Here is a 24,267-nt window from a genome sequence, read left to right as displayed (position 1 = left end):
TTGTACTAAAGTCTATGAATAGAGACGAACACTTTGAATAACTGGGGCCTACGTCCCGTATTCAAAGGTACTCAAAACAAGGATACGAATAATCCCTTTCACCCTTCTCCACTACTTAAGGCTCATGGCGTGCAATTCGTATCGTATTTTTAAGTGTTTTTTTATTGTATTTACAAAAATTATTTTAGTCTTAAGTAAACAAGGGGAAGAAAATGGGTGAAGATTTGTTGCACTGTTGTTTTGTGGAATGGTGTGGGATGTGAGGAAGAAGACTTGATAGTTATTCGATTTGAATTGCACTAAAGTCTATTAGTGAAGGAGAATACTTTGAATAACTGAGGCCTACGCTTCGTATTCAAAGATACTCAAAATAAGGATAAGAATAATCCCTTTCGTTCTTCTCCACTCCTTAAGGCTCGTATCGCACAATTCGAATGGTAATTGACAAGTTTTTGAAGAAGATTCTTTTTGTTGTGCTTGTTGTCCCTTTTGTCTTCAATGTCTTGAGTGTGAGATCCATTTACATGTCAGTGCAGAGGATTAGTCTTATCAAGTGATCAAGAGGCTTTTGATCATTTTATTGGATATGGGAAATTAGACAGATGTCAAGTGATTATTTGATCAAAACTGATTTTGATCGATCAACCAATCGGGGATACGAATCAAGCACATAGATTGTTATTATATCTAGAATCCTAAAAATATTAAGATGTTAATCATGCATTTTTTTTCTAAAATTAACCTAAAGTTAACTAAACAATTAAAAGTTAACCAAAAATCTAATGTGAATCTAATTGGAAATTGTCCTAAATTCTTAATTGAAAACTATCTTAAAATTAATGATTAATTCTCTAAACTATAATGTCCGGCCTAGATGCAGTAAGATATATAAGAGATCCAATCATACTTCTATACTTATTGACATCAACATCCTTACCTTTTCAATATTCTTACAAGTTTCCATTTATGGGCATTGGAGTGTCAAGTAATTTTGCATCTTCCATACTAAATTTCTTTAGCAATTCATTGCAATATTTTTTTTGACACACAAACATCCCTTTGTTGAGTTGCTTGATTTGAAGACCGGGAAAGTAATTCAACTCCCCTATGAGACTTATCTCAAACTCACCATGCATTAGCTTAGAAAACTCCTTGACTAATTACATGTTAATGGAACCAAATATGATATCATCAACATAAAATTGAACTAGAAGAGTATGTTTTCCTTGATGTTTAATGAAAAGTGTAGTATCTACCTTCCTTCTAGAATATCCTTGATCAATTAAGAACTTACTAAGTCACTTATACCAAGCCCTAGGGGCTTGTTTGAGACCATACAAATCTCGTTTTATTTTATAAACATGATTAGGATACTCATGATTTTTAAAACCGGGAGGTTGTGAAACATAAACTTCCTCACTAATATATCCATTAAGGAAAGCACTTTTCACGTCCATTTGAAATAACTTGAAATCTTTAGAGCAAGCATAAGCTAGTAAAAGGCATGTAACCTCTTGGCGAGTAACTGAAGCATAAGTTTCATCATAACCAATGCCCTCCTCTTGGTTATAACCTTGAGCCACTAGTCGGGCTCTATTCCTAGTTATCACTCCGTTTCGTAGAGTTTATGTATAAAAACTCACTTAGTGCCAATAACTCGATGATCTCGCGGATGAGGGACAAGGTTATATCATTTCTTTTAAACTGGTTTAATTCATCTTGCAAGGCCATAAGCCAACGCTCGTCAAGTAAAGCATCTTTTGCATTTTTAGGTTCAACTTGTGAAACGAATGCAAAGTGATAACAAAAATTACTTATCTTGGTGCGTGTTGCCAAGATTTTGGTGATGTATCCAAGTATGTTATAAATTAGATTATCCTTGTAGGTCTTCCAAGCCAAAGGTAGATCATCCACTACAATTGGACTTTCAACCTTTTCCTTTCCATAATTGTTATCTTCTTCTTTCTCAAGTTCCACCACTTTAGGCTGATCAATTCCTTCTTCGGTTTCTTTGAGTATGTCTTGTAAAGATACACCTACATCATGAAAAGTAACACCTTTTTCGACATTTCTCGGATAAGATTCATCAAAAGTGACATGTACCGACTCTTCGACAATACATAATCTTTTGTTATAAACCCTATAATTTTTGCTAGATCGAGAGTATCCAAGGAAGATACCTTCATCCTCTTTCGCATCAAACTTTCTAAGATTTCCTTTCCTTGATTTAAAACAAAGCATTTGCGTAAATAGTTTTGTCTAAAATAGGATGTATTAGTATCTTATTTAAGACATAACATGTCGTGCTACTGGCATTGGCTCAGAATACTTAGATAGATTGCTCTCATTGAGCATAGTTCTAGCCAACTCTTCTAAAACACGATTTTTGTGCTCCACAATACTGTTTTATTGTGGAGTTCTTGGATCGGATAAATTATGCCCAATGTCATGTTTATCATAATAATTCTCAAAGAGGTGGTTCAAATTCACCCCCATGATCGCTTCAGATAGTAACTATTTTTAAATTCATCTTATTTTGGGATAACCTTGCAAATTGTGTGAAAGTTGAAAAAGTCTCATCTTTACTATGCAAAAAGATGACCCGACAAAATCTCGAGTAATCGTCTACTATCACAAAACCATAGTAATTACCACATATTCTCTTTGTCCTTGAGGGACCAAAGAGATCCATATGGAGAAGCTCAAGAGGTATCGAAGTTGAAACAATGTGAAATTCTGGTATGCAGATCCCAGATGTCGTATATGATGTCACGACACCAGGATCAAGACATTTTCACAACACAAACAATAATAATGTTCAAGTAAGTAACAGGAAGTAAATAACATAGATAATTGTTGACCCAGTTTGGTGCAACTTCACCTACATTTGGGGGCATCCAAGCCAGAAAGGAAATCCATTATAACAGTATTAGTTTGAAGTTCTAAATAACCTCTGGTTTTACAAACTTCTCACCTAATCACTACCCGTGGAATTTCTATCTAAGACTCTCCTATATATGAGACCCTTCTCGCTTTCCTTCAATCACACAACACTAATAACAACTTAATAACAATCAAAGAACATAAGACATACTTCTAATGAAACATAATACACTCTTGATTAAAAGCTAATGAGTAATTCACAATTACAACTTAATAAACTCAGTCCAATTCAAGTATCAAAGAGATACTAGAATGACTCACAAATAATAAAAACAACTAAACCCTAACAACGACAATTTCCAACACTAATTTATTTTCTTCTTAGGTTTAGAATCGTCCTTTAAATAGCCCCATAAAAGCATGGGCTTCGGGCTAAAAACTCAGCATATCAAAACAAATCAAATTAAATTAAATTTGATTTCTCCTTAAATGTTTTGACATTCATTCTGCAGAAACAAATCTAATATTTCCTTAAATGTTTTGACATCCATTATGCACAATCTTCTGTAGAATCAAATCTAATATTTCCATAAATGTTCCAAAATCTTCACAATCTTCTGCATAATCAAATCCAATCATATCAGAAGTTTCTGTAAATGTTTTTGCATCACCTTCTGCATAAACAAAACATACCATAAGTTTCTGTAAATGTTTTGACATATGCATAACCTTCTGCAGAAACAACACATATCAGAAGTTTCTGCAAATGTTTTGATATCTGTATAACCTTCTGTAGAAACAACACATATCATAAGTTTATGCAAATGTTTTGACATATGTATAACCTTTTGCAGAAACAACACATATCAGAAGTTTTCGTAAAATGTTTTGACAACTTTTCTTCAGAAGCAAGGCAAAGCACAACCTGTGCTTTGATTCTAAAATACATGTTTCTTAGACCACACAATACGTGAAAAAAAATCTTCAGAGAGTCTTCAGAAGTTTCCGTAAAGCTTTAGAGAAACTAAAACAGAGCTCGCTACGATGTTGTGCCAACAAGTTAAGACATCTTACCCAATATCTTTGTTTTCCCAAAATGCAGCCAATCACTAACACACCAGACCTAACAATCTTCCTCTTTGGAAAATTTTGGCTAAAACAACCTTTGTAAAACATATCGTGTAAACACCAATAAACATACAAGAACTTCTTTAAGATACAACAGAGGCATACGCAGCAGAATAAGATAAAACCAACCTCACGGAGAAATAAACTCTCATAACACAAACTTTTTGTAGAGAAAAATGAATTCTCCCAAACAGGATGTCAAGATATCAAGTATGACATCAAGCATCTCATAGTCATGACAACATCAAAATATCATGCTCCTCCTAAAGCATATCACAATCATGACAACATCAAAACATCATGCTCACCCTAAACACCATAATAGAGGCAAGCACTACTCCCCCTCCATTAGTACTCCCCCTCAAGGGGAAAAAGGAAAAATACCAAATAACCACACCACACCACTACTCCCGTTTTTAGCCAAAAAAATGACAAACAACCACAGAAGTAGTGGAGAAAAACTGAAATATATGTAGCAGAGCATGCAAAATATTATGTTACAGACCATAAGCACTAAAAGCGCTCAAATATGCAGGGCATGGCCCACAAACACAAATACCGAAGCAATAATCAAACCATATTAGATGTCAGAACTAGCATTTGTTTCTTCATTAGTAGCAGCATCAACAATTATTCCATCCTTTGAGGTTGAGCTAGCAGTTTCCTTACCAGATGTCATGACAATGTTTAGGACATGTGTCCCTGCAAACAACCTATAATGCAAGGATAAAGGAGATTCCCTCTTACTTGTTACATCAGAAATGGTCAAGATCCCAGGGTGCTGACTCATAATTATTCCACAAATTAGAGAGGTAAAAACAATAGGCATTTTCACAGCAAAACTACTAGCATGCTTCAGAGTTTTCTCAAAGATATAAGACCCAAAGTCAAACTTGGTTTTGGTTCCAACAATGTAAATGAATCCAATTTGCAGCTCCTATCCTAGGAAGCACATCATATGCCACACTCAACTTGCTAGCTGATAGCTTGCCCTTTCTTGGCCATTGTGACACCTGTTTGACAGTGATTTCTTTGTAAATAGTGTTATCAGGTACTTTTATTTCAGCCTACTCATCCTCACACCTTCCCATAAACCTATTAATCACCTCAGGATAAAAATCCACACATCTACCTCTCACATACACTTTTTTGTACTCCTTACTCTTCTTATTGTCACAATCCATAGTAATGATCATAATGAACTCCTTTACTAGCATTTCATAACACTTACCAAACCCAACAACACTTTTCATTAATCTTGCATTCTCAATAAGACTTACTACCTCCTTACATTCAAGGGCATCCTTCCCAAGTTCTTTTTCCAAATGCAACCTCCTTTTGTACACAAACTTCCATTTTACAAAATTTTCAACAGAGTGAAAAAAGATGTTGTCAATGTGAACTTCAAGCATATTAACAGGGACCTTTTTCCCAACAACTTTCTTTAGAGGCATGATGTCTTGGACGATCTGTTTGACATCATACTCAAAGTCATAATATAATGTCGTGACATCTCGCTTGACATTATATTCCTTTAGTATTTGTTTCATCCAAATCAATTGAGAGCAGTTGCTTCCTGCTGCAATATACTCAGCTCCAGTAGTAAACAGGGACACACAATTTTGCTTATTGTTGAACCAAGATATAAGATTATTTTCCAAAAAGAAGCATCCTACAAAAGTATTTTTTCTCTCATTAGCATTAATCCAGAATTCATCAGTCAAGGCCTTCTTCACATTTTTAGGTTCAGACTTTGAGACAAAACAAGCATTGGATATCACTTCTCTAGATCTAGTGGTGACCCCTTCATTAATATTTCCAATAATGAGTTCCTTTAGATGATATTTTTAAATTCTGATAGAAGGACCTTTGTTGGCTTGAGGGTTACCTGATTCAGCCCTTGTTGGCTCAATATTCGACTCAGTGTCTTCCACATTTTTTTAAGCATCAATCTACTGAGATGATGTTCCAACATCTTCATCGACATCAGTCCCTTTTACAATAATTGAATCATTAACCACAACATTATCATGCCCTTGGTTCTGAAGATAAATACCCTGCAAGTTATGTTGTTTGTAGAGTAACCAAGAGATATCCCTTTGAGATTCAGATGTCCAAGCTTCTGGTGCCACAACTTGACTTCATCTTCTTTGGATATTAGGCATGTGGAAGAACAAGTAGTTTCTTGTGGTATCCATAAATAGCAATTATCTTTAGACCTAATTTCTCTCATCAGAACATCATTCTTCTCATTTGTAACTAAACATTCTGACTTGGTGAAATTGACATTTAAACCTTGATCACATAACTGACTAATGCTGATGAGATTTGCAATCAGTCCTTTCACAAGCAGAACATCATCTAATATAGGAAGACCATCGTAACCTATATTTCCTATAACCTTGATTTCACCTTTAGCTCCATCACCAAATGTGACAAAACTAGAGGAATAATAATTAATGTCCACCAAATACTTCTTGACCCTTGTCATGTGTCTTGAACAACCACTATCAAAGTACCAATCTTGTCTAGATGAAGCTCTAAGAGAAGTATGGGTTGTAAGACTAGAGACAATAACCTTAGGTTTCCACTCCTTTCTAGTTTTAATCATTACATGATTATACCTAGGATATGTTGGATGTTTTAGATAACCATATAGTTTGTAGCAGAAAGGCTTTATATGTCCATATTTACCATAGTAATGACATTTCCAAGGTAAAAACTTGACTTTAGTTTGAGTTTCCTGATGTCTGGCAGGATGTTGTAACATTTGGTCGGACATCATGGGCTCATACTTCCTTTATGGAGGAATAAATTTTGTCACAGGGGTTTATCCTTGTTTATTTTGATATTAGTAATTAAAACATATACCTTTTAAGTTTTCAGCCCATTTTCCAACTTGAAGAATTTTATCTAGCATAATAGACTCATTGTTCAACATTCTTATGGATTTGGTCATGTTTTCAAGTTTAGAAGACTCATTTTGATGTTTTCAACATCAGTGATAGTAGATAAAAGTTTCTCTTTTCCAACCTGTATTTGAGTTATGATTCTCTTCTGCTCTTCTTTTGTCTTACACACCTCTTCACTTTTGACACAAAGCTCTTTATAGGAAGCAGTCAATTCTCAATAAGAGACATCATCATCACAAGAATCTTCATCATATTCATATCTACCAGTGAAAGTTTTAACATGCTTAGCAGTTTTATCATCAGTTTCACCTTCAGAATTATCAAACCAAGAAACAGACATGCCTTTCTTTTGTTTCTTGAGATACGTGGGACATTATGATCTAGTGTGACAAAAACCCTCACATCCATGATACTAAATACCTTTTCCTTGATTGGGATTTTATTTTGTTCCTACTTTTCTCTGAGAATCATTGTTCTTACTGATGTCAAATGACATGTTCTTGACATCAGGTCTTGATTTTCTATCCATTTTCTTCAACACCTTACGGAATTGCCTCCCAAGAAGCAAAACGACATTATAAATTCCTTCATCAGTCTCCAAGTCACATTGATCCTCTTCATCCTCAGTATTTGAGATAAAAGTTATACTCTTGTTCTTCTTTTCATATCTATCACTGATAGCCAATTCAAAAGTTTGAAGTGACCCAATAAGCTCATCCACTCTCATGTTGCAAATGTCTTGGGCTTCTTAAATAGTTGTGACCTTCATGTCAAGCTTCTTAGGCAACGACCTGATAATTTTTCTAACAAGCTCCTCTTCTGACATATTCTCTCCCAAGGCATTAGATGAATTGGTAATATCAAGAATATTCATGTGAAAATCATGAATACACTCATCATCTTTCATCCTGAGATTCTCAAATTCGATGGTGAGAAGTTGAAGTCTTGACATTTTTACTTTTGATGTGCCTTCATGAGTGGCTCTAAGGATTTCCCATGCATATTTGGTCACATTACAAGTATTTATTAACCTAAATATATGTTTGTCAACTCCATTGAACAAGGCATTCAAAGCTTTGGAGTTTCCAAGATCAAGTTCGTCTTCTTCCTTTGACTAGTCCTCTTTAGGCTTCAAATTAGTTGTGTTCTTCCCATATTTGTCTTGCACCACAGGATGTTCCCAACCTTTGATAACTGCTTTCCAGGTTCTGCTATCCATAGATTTTAGAAAATCCATCATATGCGTTTTCCAGTAATCATAGTTGGTGCCATCCAGAATAGGTGGTATGTGGACAAATTCTCCTTCCTTGCTCATAGTACTAGAAAATATCTCCCTAGAGCTCACCCAAAACATAATAGGGTGCCTGTTCTGATGCCAATTGAAGTTCTGGTATGCAGATCCCAAATGTCATATATGATATCACGACACCAGGAGCGGGACATTGTCACAACACAAACAATAACAATGTTCAAGTAAGTAACAAGAAGTAAATAACATAAATAATTGTTAACACAGTTCGGTGCAACTTTACCTACATTTATGGGCATCCAAGCTAGGAAGGAAATCCACCATAATAGTATTAGTTTGAAGTTCTAAACAACCTTTGGTTTTACAAACTTCTCACCTAATCATTACCCGTGGAATTTCTATCTAATACTCTCCTAGATGTGAGACCCTTCTCACTTCCCTTCAATCACACAATAGTGATAACAACTGAAAAACAATCAAAGAACAGAAGACACACTTCCGATGAAATAGAATACACTCTTGCTTAAAATCTCATGAATGATTCATAATTACAACCCAATAAACTCAGTCCAATTCAAGTATCAAAGAGATACTAGAATGTCTCACAAATAACAAAAACAACTAAACCCTAAAACAACAATTTCCAGCACTACTTTGTTTTCTTCTTAGGTTTAGAATCGTCTTTTAAATAGCCCTAGAAAAGCATGGGCTCCGGGCTAAAATATCAGCAAATCAAAACAAATCAAATCAAATCAGATGTCTCCTTAAATATTTTCACATCCATTCTCCATAATCAAATCTAATGTTTCCTTAAATGTTTTGACATTCATTACGCACAATCTTCTGCAGAACCAAATCTAATATTTCCTTAAATGTTTCGACATCTACACAATCTTTTGCATAATCGAATCCAATCATATCAGAAGTTTCTATAAATGTTTTGACATCTGCATAACCTTCTGCAGAAACAAAACATACTAGAAGTTTTTGTAAATGTTTTGACATCTGCATAACCTTCTACAAAAATAACACATATCAGAAGTTTCTGCAAATGTTTTGATATCTGCATAACCTTCTGTAGAAACAACACGTATCAGAAGTTTTCGTAAAATGTTTTGACAACTTTTCTTCAGAAATAAGGCAAAGCACAACATGTCATTTGCTTCTAAAATACACTTTTCTTGGACCATATAATACGTGAAAAAAATCTTTAAAGAGTCTTCATAAGTTTCCGTAAAGCTTCAGAGAGTCTTCAAAAGTTTTCGTAAAGCTTCAGAGAAACTGAAATAGGGCTCGCTATGATGTTGTGCCAACAAGGCAAGACATTTTGCCCAACATCTTTGTTTTCTCAAAATGTAGCCAATCACTAACACACCAAACCTAACACAATGTTTTTTGATTTAAACGAGATTCTTGTTTACTTACCCATTTGGCATGCATCACTTAGATGGTCTTTTGAAAATTTTATTTTTGGTTTACTGATTACTAAATCTTTTGAAGTCACTTTTTTTAGTAAATCAAAGTTGACATGAGCTAGGCGCCTATGCCATGATTAAGAGTCTTCACTCATGGTCACTAGACACTTAGTTCCTATCAAGGATATGTCATATAGGTTAATCATATAGTAGTCATTAAACCTCAAGCCATTAAACATACATTATTGTTTTTCATTATGTTCAAACATGCAATAAGTATTTGTAAAAGTTACTTTAAACCCATTGTCGAATAATTGACTAATGCTAAGAAGATTCTGTTTAAGACCTTCAACTAACATAACATCGGAGATAGAAGTAAACAAGGGATTACTTATACTACTTTTTCCAATTATTGCACCCTTGTTGTTGTCTCCATAGGTAACATAACCATTCTTCTTTGGCACAAAGTCAATCAATAGAGAGATGTCACCCGCCATTTATCTTGAGCACCCACTATCGAGAAACCACATTTTCTCCGTAGAACCAAGACATTCGACCTATAGTATCAAACAAGAGTAATAGGTACCCAAATTTCATTGGATCCTTGAGAGTGAGTTAAATCAAGGTTGCATTTGGGCAACCATTAAAAAACACCTTTAGGAACAAAAAGTCTCTTAAACCTGCATTTTTCAATAGTGTGACCTTTCTTGCAAGAATAATGACAAGATAAGTTATGATGAGATGTACTTTTGCTATTTGAATCCTTTTGAACATATTTATACTTTTTATATGAATAATTCAAAGACCGTTTAAACTTTGATGGATTAATAGCAAATGTAACCTTTGATTGTAATGCCTTGTCCAATTTAGTTTTAAGAGTATTTACCTCATTTTGCCAAATGTGACAAGTTTCGCAACCGAACCATGAAGGTTCTTCATCCTCATTCTTATCTTTTTGAAAATCTACCATAAATTGCTTAAGAGCTTCCATATTATTTTTGGTTTCTAAAACTTTAGCTTCTAAATGTGAAAAGATTATTTTGTTTGAAGCTAACTTTTTAAAAGCGTCTATGACTTCTCTATGTAGATTTTCAAAATCCTTTAGTAATTGAGAATAAGACAATTCATTAATAAATTCAAGTTTAGAAAGACTTACATTCTTATTCTTATTTTTGTTGGCCATGAAGCAAATTTTGTCCAATTTTCCACTTGAACTTGAGCTTTCATCACTTGAAGAATCACTTTCACTCTCCCAAGCAATATATGCTCTTCTAGACTTGCTAGATTTCTTATGATAGCCTTTCTCTCCATCTTTCTAGATCAATAAACAATTCGGCTAATAATGACTGACGTTTCCACAATTGTAGCATGAACCTTTATGTTTACCCTTCTTACTCTCATATTCCTTTGAGGAGTTCGATAGCCTTCTAAAGTTGATTAGGTTCTTGTCGGAGTGCTTGAATCCATTTTTCCTTATGCACATATAGTACCTGAAGTTAGCGAAAATATACCTAAATGCATCGCACGCTCGATCATTGGTCGCGACTTTATGAGTCGAATTTGGGGTACAAACTGCAAGTGCACAGTTCTATCGCGTAGTTTTAAAAGATATCGATCCCACAGGGACTTATGAATCGATATACCGTTTTCTAAGGTTACTTCGTAAAGCTAAGGCGGATGATACTTTGATTGTTTGGGGAAAAGTTAAAACTAAAAAATAAGATCTAAATTAAATATTAATTAAGCGGATATCGGTATGTAGTTCGTCGTAATTAGGGAATCAATTCTTCGTTGGTTTCTTGGTTTTAAAATAAATCTTTTCGGTTGACACTATTGTTTAAAAGTCTTATCTCAAACTCTCGCTCTGTTGAATAAACTATGATTTTATATTAACGTAGCTGTCACTTATTAGTTAAGTCAAAAACCACTTTTTGAAAACAATAGAATCCGTAGAAACTCTTTTTAAGAAAACACTAATCGTTTAAACACCCTTGTCTCAAACTCTCGCTCTGTTGACTTAGGTTATATAATTAAATTCAAATGCTTAACTCTCGTCCTCACACTTAACCTTTAAAAATACTTTTTAGAAAAGATTAGAATTTAATTAACTCTAAAAATTGCTCTCGCCCTGATCTAGAATTAATGTCCAACTTACACTGTCCAGTTAAAAACTCAAACTCTCGTTCTATTGATTTTAACTTCTTTATGTCTTTTACTTTCGTACAAAAACCTTGTTATTAAACCTGTAAGTTGAGACCGTAAAAAGAGTGATTTTATTTTAAACTTAATTAAACCAACTTAGTTTTGATTCCTTCATTCCGCTTACTTTACATACCGACACCTAAATGAATTAGCCAGACATACTAAACAGATCTAAATAATCAGCATGCATAAATAATTTCATCTCAGGCAGATAACATAAATAAATAGTAAAACAAAGCATATATAAATTCAAACTATAATTAAAGAACCTGAGTAATTAAATAGCAGTCTTGAACACTCCACCACAGACCGGTTGGATTTGTTCTTGAATTCTTCAATCGGACAGGAAAATAAAATTGAAGGAATAAAAATCTAGGGTCTAACGTAAGGTTAGATCTAGTGAAAGGTACACAATAGTTTCCGGTGTAGAAACTACTGTGCGAAAAATTAAGTAATTGCTGAAAAAGAAAATAGAAATTGCAAAGGAAACAATATAAAAGTTGTAAAAATAATGTTGTAAAATACTTATGCTGCTGGAAGAGAAAAAGTGCGAAAAAGAGAAAACGGCGAAGAAGAAAAAGGACGTCTCGAGGGTTTGCCAAAAACTACTATTTATACTGGTCTCTTCTCGTAACTGCTTCCAAAAGTCTTCCGCGTAAAAGGGTCTTCACGTGCCAAATGGTCAGGCGTACAAATAGGCCTCAACGTCTCTGAAGCCAAAAATATAGGAGAATGGTGTGACGTCCGTCACACCATGTGTTACGCTCGTAACACAAGTGGGTAAAGCGTGACACTCGTCACAGCCTGTGTGACGCTCGTCACAGGTGCAGCGCCTGTGCTTTTTGGGCTGGGCTTTGGCTTTTGATATTTGCTTCTTTTCATTCCTTTTTTCACCTCCTTTTCTTCCTTTTTCACTTGTGCTTCAAATAAACTACCTGGGATAAATAGAAAGAAAATACCGAGTAATATCGAATAAAATGAAATAAATTGAAGTAAATAATAATATAATTTAATTAAATTGAGTCCTAGAATGTTATATCATTTCATGTTATCAAACTCCCCCATACTTAGATATTTGCTTGTCCTCAAGCAAAATACAATATAGAACTTGTTTTAAGAATTTAGCCAGATGAAATTCCAAAACACACATCAATTCGTACTAGGTTGCAAGTAGATTTCGTTTTGAAGTATCTTGAGTCTAATCTCGACAACAAGGACTACCGCTACCACATCAGATAATCTCACCTCATGCAAGCCAGTTCGAGTCATGCTATTATAGCTAGCCTGGTTCTTTTACTCTTATTTCACCCGTTTTCATTCTAGCGAAATCACATTAAGCCCTTTATCGTTTCGCGCACATAGTGGAGTGACCGGTTAGTGATTCTGATCCCCTTTTAGCTAGAAGTTCTGGTACATAAGTCGGATAACTTCGTTATTCAGTCCATTGCAAATTGCGGGGGATCGGACCGCAGTCCGCCCTACCAAGTTCAGTACCAGATACCTGCTGAACCAACTTATAATGGGTCTTTCGTATTATGTTTTTGCATGATTTGCAACATTTGGATTAAATGATCTGGTGAGGATCACCTAACTTAGTTAGTGCATTTCCTGCTATATTTTTTTTATTTTGGGAATCATTCACTTATATTCATCGGCCCTCCACGTAGTTTGCTATTAAGATGGTGCTGACTTCTTGTATAAACTACTCGGGGTTATTATAAGGTTAAAAATCCAGGGACTTGTATAACAACTGCCTTTCTGATCTAACATGTTGAGGTTTGTTTAGAGTATCGGGGCGGTAATAGTTTTAGTCTTAATTTGTCTCAAGTTTGATAAAATAAGCAACCTTTATACTTACTGAGTGTGTTGAATATTTGTTATGACTCATGAAATTTTTTGAGGGAATAGATAATATAAATTTTTCACACTAGGGACTTAACTTAAAATAAATCTATATTATAAGAATTTTTTTTTATAAGGGAAATAACAATGAAAAGAAAGGTACATACTTGAAGAAGGGAGGATAGAAAGAACACGGTTCCCCCCCCCCCCCCCCCCCCCATACTTAAATGAAACATTGTCCCCAATGTTTTAAGGGAAAGAAATGAAATACAAAAAGAAAGAAAAAGGAATCAATGTTGTCTTCCGCCTCTTGTTCTTGGACCGGGTGATCGCTGATGTACTTCTAAGTTATCAAACCTGCTAAGCAAATCAGTGAACCGCTGGTCGGTTATGGCATTCCTCGCTTCTTGTTGTTGTTGCATTTGGCGCATCATTTGCATCATTTCGAGATTTTGTGCTTGCATACCATCAATAGCATCCATGATGTCGTCATTGGTTGCAGGCCTTCTTCGTCGACGACGTCGTGAGGATGGACCAGCTGCACTATCGGAAGGGTTGAGCGGGACTGATTGTTGTGCAGGAATCTGATCACCGTGCTCCATTTCTTCAAACTCGTCGGTGGACGGGTTTGCTTGTGCAGGCTCGGTAGCTTCGGGAGCATTAAGATCATAGATATGGCGGTTGGGATTGGTGACATCGGTTAAGGCAATGTTGGGTAGAACAACGCTTGGGACCTCTTGGTTGTTCACCATAAGATAATACCCTCCGCCTATCCTGTTCTTGATTAGGCGGCTGGACCGACAGTAGCTTATGTCCATAAATAGGGGAGGTAAAGATTCTAAAGTTTGGAGTCGGTCCCCTAGGTTAAAGCCAAGTGCTATGGTGGTGATTAATCCACCAATTACAAAAGGTTGCCGGCCTCTAGCACATAAGGTGCGGATATGATGAAATAGGAAGGAGGCGGCGTTTACCTTAGTATCCGGTTCGAAGACGCATTCGAGGAAGAATAACTCCTTAGCGTTGACTTTGCTGTTGTTCGGTCTTCCAAAAACTGTGTTTTGCAGGATGCGGATGAAGTACCGGATGGTTGGGTTATGTATATGGGAAGCAAGGAGCACATCCCAGTTGTTGGTATCTACGCCGGATATTTTATTAAATAGGTCGAAGGCGTGTATGTTCCACTGGGAATTCGGAGGGATTCTCGGGTGGACTTGACCTTCTACAGGGAACTGTAGCATGGTGCTCAATTGGTTTTGGGATAAGGAGTATTCGGTGTTGAACATACGGAAGGTTGCGGTACCGGTTAAGAATTCGTCTTCACCGGTGGGAGTGTTGTATGCATATGAACTTAAAAATTCTAAGGTTAGGGAGGGGTAGGTAGGTTGATTATGAGTGCATAGAAAGGTTAGATCGGCAAGGCGGAGCATCCACTCGATACCTTGAAGTAATCCTAATTGTTGTAAACAAGTTGAATCCGGATACCTGGTAGAGGTGACACCTCGTTGTTGGAAACGCTCGAATTGCTCTCCTTGATAGTTATCATCTTCAGATCGGAAGATGATGTTTCCAAAATTTTGATTTCCCGCCATACTGATGAATGAGTTGGAAGAAGTAATAGGAAAGAAAAGAAATGTATTTGATTGTATAGAATAGTTGTGATGTAGGAAGAAAGGTATGATGGATATTTATAGGAAAAAAGTTTGGAAGTTGGAAAGGAAGTGGTTGAAAAGTAAATAAATGTGGGTTAATGTGAATAAATGGGGAAGGTAAAAAGGTGAAGTGGTGTAACGGTCGCCACCCAACGGCTAGTAACGTTAACATGGTCAGACGGTGTCACGCTCGTGACAGGGGCGTGACGGGCGTCACAAGCACTTGGCGTGACGTCCGTGATAGATTGTGTGACGCTCGTCACACAGTCATTCTGGCATGGTTACTGCTTGCGTTCTTCATAATAATTATAGTAATTTATTTTTATTATTTTGTTTGTTTTGCTTTGCTTCAGATTATTTTACTCTGCTATTTAAATTTCCCTTGCATGCTATTCTACTTTGCATAATAGTGCATAAATATATTTTTCTTTAATAAGATATGTAGGCAGCAACAGTAGAGAGCATTATTGATAGATATTGCATAATTCATAAAAAAGTAAAATAAATCAATAGCTTCATAAAATAATCATAATGTAACATTGGAAGAAAAAAAACAAAAATGCGAAAGAGAAACAAATACGAACATAATTTGAAATAACATTAATGAATAATCTAACTTAAAACTAAATAACTAATAAAAATAACTTCTATCCATCTGCATGATCTCTGGCCGGAGGAGCAAAGGAGTTAACACGATATAGCAACTCGTGAAACTGATTTGTCATACTGTTCATGTATCCCAGAAATTCGTGTGTCATGTTAGCGAACTCTTCTCTGAGGGCGTCTTGTTCTGACATCAAAGCTTCAATGGCAGTGTTATAATCAGTTCCAGGCATATGATGTCTAAGGTCGGGTATTGCCGATTCTTCGGTCTGAACAGGTTGAGGAGGAGGATCAATATCATAGTAACCAGATGGTGTCTGAGGGTCAGATTCAGCATAAGGGATCTGGTCATCACAAATCTCATAGTCCTGGATGGATTCAGTGGATCTAGCAGGAGAGGGGGTTTCGTTCAGATTGTAGAGCCAGTTATTGCGGTTATGAACACTAGTCCTAGGATTGGGCATGGTGAATAGGCAAAGAACTTGGTTATTAATTATAAGCTCAAACTCGTCAGATCCTAGGTTTGCTATAAACATAGTGTTGAAGAGGAAGGGTATACTCATAATAGTAATGCCACAAAAAGGGCTTAAGTCAAGCATAGGCTGACGTAATCCGATAGCATTACCAATCATGGTTATCAAACCTCCTATTCGAATTGGTGCTCGTTCATCTTGGATAAGGTGGTCTAAATTTGCTAGCATAAAAGTGGCACCGTTTACTGGACGGTTCTGGGAAGCACAAAATATGATGAAGAGTTCATCACGTGAAACTGTGGTACTGTTTGGCTTCTTCCCAAATAAGGTGTGGGTCAGGATCTTATGGAAATAGCGAAAGGTCGGGTTATGTATGTTTCCAGAGAGAAACTCATGTTCCTCGGGATCGTCATTTCCAGTCAAGCTTCCCCAAAAGTGTTCAAGTTCTCTATATTCAAAAAGTTCTTCTTGGCTCACTGTGAATGTATCAAAGGAGGTAGGGAAACCTAAAAGGTTGGTAAAGTCTTGAATATTAAATTGGTACTCCATGTTAAACATTCTGAACTGGATGAAACCTCTGCTTATTCCTTTTCCATGGCTGGGTAGATAAATCAGGGAACTAAGGAATTCTAGTGTTAGTCCCCGGTAAGTGACGAAGTGTCTACGGATAGGAGAGGTTTCCCACCCAATCTGATTCAACAAATACAGGACACTTTGTCTTAGTCCAAGGGCAGTCATTGCCCAATCATCAGCATACAAACTAGGTAGCATCTCTCTCGTGGCTAGTTCCTCAAACTTTTGTTTCTGAGCTTTCCCTCTGAATTTGATACCCATACGATCAATTTGTCCCATCAGGTTAGTGTTAGCTAGAGAAAAGAAAAACAATAGTTTTAGTCAGGATTTTGGCCAAATGCCGAAAGAAGAAGAAAAAAGTTTTTTAATAAATTAAAATAAATTAAGAATGAATACTAAACAAAATTTGAAAGAATAATTAAGGGAGAAAATAAAAAATTATAAATATTTGTGGGTTGTCTCCCACTAAGCGCTTTGTTTAATGTCGCAAGCTCGACATAAAAACTATCAATTATAATCTATAAGTTCTGGAGGCATTTCGTCTAAGTGTAAGACTTGCGAATCTTCATTGTTTTCTGCATAGTGATAATGTTTTAGATGTTGCCCATTTACGGTAAACGGTTCCATAGATTTGCCTTTAATTTCTACCGCTCCACTGGGAAAAACTTTGGTGATTTGGAAAGGACCTGACCATCTAGATCGTAGTTTTCCCGGGAATAACTTTAGCCTGGAGTTAAATAAAAGGATTGTATCGCCTTGCCTGAAGATTTTCCTTGATATGCGCTTGTCATGCCATTGTTTTGTTCGCTCTTTGTAGATTCTGGCATTTTCGTAAGCGTCTCTTCTGAGTTCCTCTAATTCGCTTATATCAAGGATTATCTTTTCACCGGCGGCCTTATAGATTAAATTTAGATTTTTAATAGCCCAATAGGCTTTATGTTCTAATTCTACCGGGAGGTGACAGGATTTTCCATAAACGAGCTTAAATGGGGTTGTCCCTATGGGAGTTTTGTAAGCAGTTCGGTAAGCCCATAAAGCTTCTGGTAATTTCAATGACCAGTCTTTCCTTGATGTGGCGACTGTTTTTTCTAATATTTGTTTAATTTCTCTGTTAGACACTTCCACTTGCCCACTGGTTTGAGGGTGGTAAGGTGTCGCTACTCTATGTCTTACGCCATACTTAAGCAGTAGTTTTTCGAGTACCTTGGATATGAAATGCGATCCACCATCACTGACTACTATTCTTGGGACACCAAACCTTGGAAATATTATATTCTTAAAGAGTCTAGTTACTACTCGTGTGTCGTTTGTTGGAGAAGCTATAACTTCAATCCATTTCGATACGTAGTCAACTGCCACGAGTATGTATTTGTTACCGAAAGAGGATGGAAAAGGTCCCATGAAGTCTATTCCCCACACGTCGAAAATCTCTACTTCCAAAACGCCCTTTTGTGGCATCTCGTCACGTCTAGATATGTTTCCTGTGCGTTGACATCTGTCACATTTCTTAATAGCTGCATGTACATCCTTCCATATATTTGGCCAATAGAAACCGGCTTGTAGGATTTTAGAGCAGGTCTTGGATGTACTTGCATGTCCACCATAAGGGGCGGAGTGACAGTGTTGGATTATATTTTCTACCTCTTCCTCGGGTATACACCGACGGAAAATACCATCGGGGCCTCTTTTGAAAAGTAAGGGGTCATCCCAGTAATGGTGTTTTATGTCATAGAAGAATCGTTTCTTCTGCTGGTAGGATAAAGTAGGTGGAACTATTCCGGCAGCTAAATAATTGACGAGGTCAGCGTACCACGGTGTAACAGATATAGCTAAGGTGGTTTCTACCTGTTTATCAGTGTTATTTTCTTCCAAAGTAGCTATAAGCTTATCGTACGAGAAATCATCGTTAATTGATGTTCTTTCCGGTTCAAGGTTCTCAAGTCTAGAGAGGTGATCTGCTACTACGTTTTCAGTTCCTTTCTTGTCTTTGATTTCCAAATCGAACTCTTGTAGCAACAGGATCCACCTTAGGAGTCTACGTTTAGCATCCTTTTTTGTTAAGAGGTATTTGATAGCAGCGTGGTCAGTGTAAATGATTATTTTGGCTCCGACCAAGTAAGAACGAAATTTATCTAGCGCAAACACTACTGCAGAAGTTCTTTCTCGGTTGTGGCGTAATTCATTTGTGCTTCATCTAGAGTTCTACTTGCGTAATATATAACGTGAAGCTTTTTATCCTTTCGTTGTCCTAAAATAGCACCCACAGCGTAATCACTGGCATCACACATTATTTCGAATGGTTCGTTCCAATCTGGTGTCTGCATTATGGGTGCTGAGATCAATGCTTGTTTAAGCGTTTGAAATGCTTCTAAACATTTATTGTCGAATATGAATTCAGCATCCTTCATTAATAGCCCGGTTAAAGGTTTAGTTATTTTAGAGAAGTCTTTAATGAATCGTCGGTAAAAACCGGCATGTCCTAAGAAGCTTCGTACTTCTCTCACAGTTTTCGGAGGTTGAAGGTTTTCGATTACCTCTATTTTGGCTTTGTCTACTTCAATTCCTCTGTTCGAGATGATGTGTCCTAAAACAATTCCTTCTTGTACCATAAAGTGGCATTTTTCCCAATTAAGTACTAGGTTTACTTTTACACATCGCTCTAGAACTCTTTCTAGGTTTTCAAGGCATTCTTCAAAGCTTTGTCCGCATACGGAAAAGTCATCCATAAATACTTCCATGATGTTTTCGAGAAAATCGGCGAATATTACCATCATGCATCTTTGGAAGGTTGCAGGAGCATAACACAAGCCAAACGGCATTCGTCTATAAGCGAAGGTACCAAAAGGACATGTGAATGTTGTCTTTTCTTGGTCATCAGGATGAATTGGTATTTGAAAGAAACCTGAGTAACCGTCTAGATAACAGAAATGAGAATGTTTTGCTAATCGTTCTAACATCTGGTCAATGAATGGTAAAGGGAAATGATCTTTTCGGGTTGCTTTGTTTAGTTTCCTATAGTCAATGCACATTCTCCATCCCGATTCGATTCGTTTGGTTATAGTTTCTCCTTTTTCATTTTCAATGACTGTTATACCTCCTTTCTTTGGTACTACGTGTACAGGACTAACCCATTTGCTATCAGATATAGGATATATGATACCTGCCTCTAATAACTTGGTTATTTCCTTCTTCACTACCTCACTCAGGATCGGGTTTAGTCTCCTATGGTGTTCCCTAGAAGTTTTACAGTCTTCTTCTAGCATGATACGGTGCATACAAATAGAAGGACTTATTCCTTTAAGATCGGTGATGTTGTATCCTAGTGCGGTTGGATATTTTCTTAAGATATGCAGGAGTTTTTCTGTTTCGAGTCTTCCTAGGTCAGCATTAACTATCACTGGTCGTTCAAGTTCTAAGTCTAGGAATTCATATCTCAGATTTTTGGGAAGTGTTTTCAGGTCTAGGGTTGGTTTCTTAAGGCATTGCGTAGGGTCCGGTGTTATTGCTAAACATTGGTTAAGTTTGTCTTCTACAAGATAGTCAGATGATTTGTCTTTTTCTAACTCTGTTTCTTTTATGCATTCATCGATGATATCCATGAAGTAACATGTATCTTCTATTGCAGGTGCTTTCAAAAATTGGGAAAGAATGAACTCAATTTTCTCTTCTCCTACTTCGAAGGTGAGTCGTCCTCGTTTTACGTCTATGATTGCACCGGCAGTTGCTAAGAACGGTCTTCCCAGTATAATGGGTGTAACTTCGTCTTCTCTAATATCCATAATTATAAAATCGGTTGGAATGTAGAATTGACCTATGCGCACTGGAACGTTTTCAAGAATTCCTACAGGATATCTGACGGAACGATCTGCTAGTTGCACAGACATTTTAGTTGGTCCTAATTCTCCCATTTCCAGTCTCTTGCATATGGATAAAGGCATAACACTAATACCGGCTCCTAAATCGCATAAGGCTTTGTCAATGACAAATTTTCCTATGTGACAGGGTATAGAGAAACTACCTGGGTCTTTAAGTTTAGGAGGCATATTCTGGATTATAGCGCTACATTCAGCGGTAAGTGTAACGGTTTCGCTATCTTCAAGTTTCCTTTTATTAGAAAGAATTTCTTTCAAGAACTTAGCATATGAGGGCATTTGCGTAATAGCTTCTGTAAACGGAATTGTGACGTTTAATTGTTTTAGTAGGTCAACAATTTTTTTGAATTGGCCCGCATATTTGGTTTTAATAAGCCTTTGAGGGTAAGGGATAGGTGGTTTATAAGGTGGTGGAGGTACATAAGGTTCCTTCTTTTCTATGGTTTCCTTATTACTCTCTTCCTTTTCCTTAGGTTTATTTTCTTCCTCAGTTGACTTTTTAGAGTTTTGGTTTTCTATCCTTGGATCAGACGGTCCTTCAACTTCCGTTCCACTTCTCAGTATAATTGCATGAGCGTGGCTTCTCGGGTTAGGTTGGGGTTGGCCAGGAAATGTACCAGTTGGGGCAGCAGTAGGTGCTTGTTGTTGAGCTACTTGTGATATTTGCGTTTCCAGCATTTTGTTATGGGTAGCCAGGGCATCTACTTTACTTGCTAGTTGTTTAATTTGTTCGCCGGTGTGTACATTCTGGTTTAAGAAATCTTTATTGGTTTGCTGTTGAGAGGCTATAAAGTTTTCCATCATAATTTCCAAGTTGGATTTCCTATGGGCGTTATTGTTGGGTGTAGATGGGATCGGCTTCTGATATCCCGGAGGTATAGCTGGGGCTTGATTTGGAGATTGTCCACGTGCGTATAAAGCGTTATTACTCTTATATGAAAAATTGGGATGATTCTTCCAATTTGAGTTATAGGTATGCGAGTAGGGGCTTCCTTGAGCATAGTTTACTTGCTCCGCTTGGATTCCTGTTAGGAGTTGACAATCTGCAGGAGTGTGTCCTTGGATTCCACAGACTTCGCAATTCTGAGTTATGGCTACCACGGTGGCTGGAGGTGATACATTTAAACTTTCAATTTTCTGGACCAGAGCATCCACTTTTGCATTAACATGATCAAGGTTACTTATCTCGTACATGCCAGTTTTCATTTGGGTTTTTCCACCATTGTTCGCTCGCTTCCCCACTGATAGTGGTTTTGAGCCATGCTTTCGATAAGTTGGTAAGCATCAGCATAAGGTTTGTTCATTAGTGCACCACCTGCGGCGGCATCTATTGTTAACCTCGTGTTGTACAAGAGACCATTATAGAAGGTATGAATTACTAACCAGTCTTCTAAACCATGGTGTGGACAAAGTCTCATCATGTCTTTGTATCTTTCCCATGCTTCGAAAAGAGACTCGTTATCTTTCTGTTTAAATCCATTTATCTGGGCTCTTAACATAACTGTTTTGCTTGGCGGAAAATATCGGGCAAGAAAGACTTTCTTCAACTCGTTCCATGTGGTGACTGAGTTGGAAGGAAGAGATTGAAGCCATCTTCTAGCGCTATCTCTTAACGAGAAAGGAAAAAGACGAAGTCGAATTGCCTCTGAAGTGACACCGTTAGCTTTAACAGTATCAGCGTATTAGACAAATACGGATAAATGAAGGTTTGGATCCTCGGAAGGATTTCCAGAGAATTGGTTCTGTTGCACTGCCTGCAACAGTGAAGGTTTAAGTTCGAAGTTGTTTGCTTCGATTGCGGGTGGAGCAATACTCGAATGCGGCTCATCTTGCGATGGAGCGGCGTAATCTCGAAGAGCACGAGCTGGTTCTGCCATCTCGGGTATCGAAGAAAAAAGATTTTTGAAATCAGGAATTTCGCTAGGAGGGAGATTGTTTGCAGCACGATATTCCCGAATTCGTCGTAAGACTCGGAGATATAGTTCGATATCGTTGATTCGTAAATAGTACGGCTCGCCTTGTGAGCGAGTGTGTGGCATACAAATCAACGAAAGAAAGAAAAGAAAAAGAAAAGCCTTAGTCTCTACAGCGTAACAGAAGAGTTACGATATCGACTAAATAAAAGTCCCCGGCAACGGCGCCAAAAACTTGGTCGCGACTTTATGAGTCGAATTTGGGGTACAAACTGCAAGTGCACAGTTCTATCGCGTAGTTTTAAAAGATATCGATCCCACAGGGACTTATGAATCGATATACCGTTTTCTAAGGTTACTTCGTAAAGCTAAGGCGGATGATACTTTGATTGTTTGGGGAAAAGTTAAAACTAAAAAATAAGATCTAAATTAAATATTAATTAAGCGGATATCGGTATGTAGTTCGTCGTAATTAGGGAATCAATTCTTCGTTGGTTTCTTGGTTTTAAAATAAATCTTTTCGGTTGACACTATTGTTTAAAAGTCTTATCTCAAACTCTCGCTCTGTTGAATAAACTATGATTTTATATTAACGTAGCTGTCACTTATTAGTTAAGTCAAAAACCACTTTTTGAAAACAATAGAATCCGTAGAAACTCTTTTTAAGAAAACACTAATCGTTTAAACACCCTTGTCTCAAACTCTCGCTCTGTTGACTTAGGTTATATAATTAAATTCAAATGCTTAACTCTCGTCCTCACACTTAACCTTTAAAAATACTTTTTAGAAAAGATTAGAATTTAATTAACTCTAAAAATTGCTCTCGCCCTGATCTAGAATTAATGTCCAACTTACACTGTCCAGTTAAAAACTCAAACTCTCGTTCTATTGATTTTAACTTCTTTATGTCTTTTACTTTCGTACAAAAACCTTGTTATTAAACCTGTAAGTTGAGACCGTAAAAAGAGTGATTTTATTTTAAACTTAATTAAACCAACTTAGTTTTGATTCCTTCATTCCGCTTACTTTACATACCGACACCTAAATGAATTAGCCAGACATACTAAACAGATCTAAATAATCAGCATGCATAAATAATTTCATCTCAGGCAGATAACATAAATAAACAGTAAAACAAAGCATATATAAATTCAAACTATAATTAAAGAACCTGAGTAATTAAATAGCAGTCTTGAACACTCCACCACAGACCGGTTGGATTTGTTCTTGAATTCTTCAATCGGACAGGAAAATAAAATTGAAGGAATAAAAATCTAGGGTCTAACGTAAGGTTAGATCTAGTGAAAGGTACACAATAGTTTCCGGTGTAGAAACTACTGTGCAAAACATTAAGTAATTGCTGAAAAAGAAAATAGAAATTGCAAAGGAAACAATATAAAAGTTGTAAAAATAATGTTGTAAAATACTTATGCTGCTGGAAGAGAAAAAGTGCGAAAAAGAGAAAACGGCGAAGAAGAAAAAGGACGTCTCGAGGGTTTGCCAAAAACTACTATTTATATTGGTCTCTTCTCGTAACTGCTTCCAAAAGTCTT

The 24,267-nt window shown here is 36.6% G+C and overlaps 1 non-coding gene across 1 annotated transcript; it reads left to right on the top strand.

The window, feature by feature from the left end:
- Positions 1 to 22,193: 22,193 nt before the first annotated feature.
- On the top strand, positions 22,194 to 22,300 carry LOC127125148 (small nucleolar RNA R71). Its single transcript, XR_007804606.1, has one exon. It is a non-coding gene; the product is annotated as a small nucleolar RNA R71 (small nucleolar RNA).
- Positions 22,301 to 24,267: the final 1,967 nt, after the last annotated feature.

Source organism: Lathyrus oleraceus, chromosome 2, assembly GCF_024323335.1.
Source record: "Lathyrus oleraceus cultivar Zhongwan6 chromosome 2, CAAS_Psat_ZW6_1.0, whole genome shotgun sequence".
In the NCBI taxonomy this organism is placed as follows: domain Eukaryota; kingdom Viridiplantae; phylum Streptophyta; class Magnoliopsida; order Fabales; family Fabaceae; genus Lathyrus; species Lathyrus oleraceus.
The sequence above is the reverse complement of the archived record's forward strand: the minus strand, read 5'-3'. Positions and strand labels throughout refer to the sequence as shown.